General features: G+C 41.2%; 1 non-coding gene across 1 annotated transcript; it reads left to right on the top strand.

Moving 5' to 3' along the window:
* Nucleotides 1-1859: 1859 nt before the first annotated feature.
* LOC128777457 (U6 spliceosomal RNA) lies at nucleotides 1860-1961 on the top strand. The gene has a single exon (XR_008422717.1). It is a non-coding gene; the product is annotated as a U6 spliceosomal RNA (small nuclear RNA).
* Nucleotides 1962-2757: the final 796 nt, after the last annotated feature.

The following is a 2757-nucleotide window of genomic DNA, read 5'->3' as shown; positions in this document are numbered from 1 at the left end:
CTCCCTCTCTCTGTCTCTCTCTCTCTGTCTCTCAAAAATAAGTAAACATTAAAAAAAATATTTTAAATTTAAAAAAATGTAAAAAAATTAAAAATGAGATATGCCCAGGTCAACATCATGATTAGTCTGATCTACAATATCAAGCTCAACAGTCAGTTCCGTACTCCACCCAACCCAACATTTTACCTCCAAAAAAGATGACATAAGGCCATAATTGAAATATGTGTGGAAAATAGCAACATTTAGAGGAGAAAAAAATGAGGGAAGGCAAAGTGTATAGATGAATTTAAACACTCCATACAAAGTCTTCCTCAGAGAGACAGCAGGCCCAGGTTTAAAGCAGATGTTGGCAAACACTGGTCCAGAGCCAAATCTGCCTGCCTGCTTTTGTAAATAAAGTTTTATTGGAACACAGCTATGCCCATTGGTATGTGTATTATCTGTGGCTGCTTCAGGATACAGCAGCAGAGCATGATAGAGGCCATGTGGCCCAAAAAGCTGAAAATATTTACTATCTGGGCCTATAGAGAAAAAGTTTGCTGGCCCCAGGTTTAGAGTTTTAGATTTTACTGACAATGGTCCTTATTGGAGTTCCCTGAAGCAACTATTTTGAAAATGAATGTGGGCGGGGCACCTGGGTGGCTCAGTCGGTTAAGCATCCAACTTCAGCTCAGGTCATGATCTTGCCCCGAGTCAGGCTCTGTGCTGAGCTTAAGCATCCAACTTCAGCTCAGGTCATGATCTCGCACTGCATGAGTTCGAGCCCCGCGTCAGGCTCTGTGCTGACCGCTCAGAGCCTAGAGCCTGTTTCAGATTCTGTGTCTCCCTCTCTCTCTGACCCTCCCCCGTTCATGCTCTGTCTCTCTCCATCTCAAAAATAAATAAACGTTAAAAAAAAAAAAAGAAAAAAAAAAGAAGAAAATGAATGGGGGCAAACACTTCCATCCATTACAGAGTAGCATGTGAGCCACAGTCTAAAAGGCAGTTCTCAGTCTTATCACTCCATTGCTGTGAGTTCTGAGAATAACTATTACTTTAACATTTGGTAAACTTATCTTTAGGAACTTGAAAGAAGGCTGGGAACATCTCTGAAGTTTAATTTCAAAATATGTTCAAATCCAAGTTGGGGTTCTCCAAGTGGGTAGCTAGAATAAGAATGTATTTGCCTAGAGGCCTTTCAAGGGGATGTTGCTGATTGGTACTTGGTAAACCCAGGCCATGAAGAGAGCTTGAAAAACAGGCATAATTGCTTTTCCAAGTTTGCACCATAAATAATCATTTTTTTAAAAGGTTCCAGTAACTTACCCACTAGGAAAAAAGAAAAAGGGGAAAAAAGAAAAAACAAAAAAAGGAAAGCAGTAGTTTTGCTCTAAATGAGGCAGTAGTTTTGCTCTAAAATAAATCATGTTTGATGTCATGCTGCCATCTGCAGTATTTTGCTATTTTCACCCAAATACAGGGTTTTTAATGAGCGCTATCACCTGTGTCTGTGATATTGAGGAAGAAGAGCTATGCCAGTTAAACAGGAAGAGGACATTGTAGACCAAAATTTTATCTCTGGTCATGGGGTTCCTTCCTTCCCCCCCCCCATTCACCACCACCATTGTTAAGACTGTTCTGATTCCTGAGCATGCTTATGAACAGCAGCAATATTATAGATGAGAATGAATTCATGTGTCGTACCGTCAGAAGTGCCATAAAACTGTTCAGAAATTCTATAGGTAGTTCAGTGTCTGCTCTCACACGCAAATGCGGTCACAATTTCTGAGTGTGCTGTGACAGTCAGTCCAAAACAGCCAATTTTAAAAAAAAAAAAAAAACCTCTGGTAAATTTGGTGATTAAATAATCGAACGGGAGCACTGGTTCGGCAGCATATACTAAAACTGGAATGACGCAGAGAAGTTTAGCATGGTCCCTGTGCAAGGAGGAAGTGCAAATTCTTGAAGTGTTCCATATTTAAGAAAAATAATAATAACCTACACCTACACGGATGTGTTAGTTTTCTGGGGCTGCTGTAACAAAGGACCACAGACTGGGTGGCTTCAACAGCAGAGAATTATTATCTCACAGCTCTAGAGGCTCAGAAATCTAAGATCAAGGTATGCAGGGTTGATTGCTTTCAAGGACTCTCTTGGCTTCTCACTGTGTCCTCACAGGGTCTTCCCCCTCTATGTGTCTGGGCCCTAATTTCTTCTTATAAGGACACCAGTCATTAGATTGGGGCCCACCCCAATCACCTTTTTCATCTGCAATTACTTCTTTAGAGACCCATCTCTAAATACAGTTCATTCTGAGAACTGGGGGGTTAGGACTACAACATAGGAAGGGGGCAAGGAGAGCAAAACTCAGCCCATAATGGAAATAAGTCAAATAAAGTACTTGCATCTAATGTTTGAAACCAAAATGAATGGAATACAGAAAGATTAAGGCATTAGCATACCAAGAAAGAAAAACTGGTGGTGGGGAGGGAGGGAAGGAAGGAAGGAAGGAAGGAAGGAAGGAAGGAAGCAAGCCAAGGAAGGGAGGAAGGAAAGGGAAAGAAAAGTTTCATGAATGACTGGAGTCTAAATGGCCCAAACAAGAGATCTTGCTTAATTAAGGAATGCACCCCATCTATGCCTACCAGGAGCCCATCAATTCATGAATATCAGAATCTACGTTGAAGACTGGATGATCCCAACTCTTAAGGCCACTCACCTTTGCCTGTTACCCTCTGGATTATCCAATAGTGTCTTGAAACTGCATTGTCACCATAG

Source organism: Panthera pardus, unplaced genomic scaffold (genome assembly GCF_024362965.1).
Source record: "Panthera pardus isolate Hobbes unplaced genomic scaffold, ASM2436296v1 HiC_scaffold_16, whole genome shotgun sequence".
NCBI classification, from domain to species: Eukaryota; Metazoa; Chordata; class Mammalia; order Carnivora; family Felidae; genus Panthera; species Panthera pardus.
The sequence above is the reverse complement of the archived record's forward strand: the minus strand, read 5'-3'. Positions and strand labels throughout refer to the sequence as shown.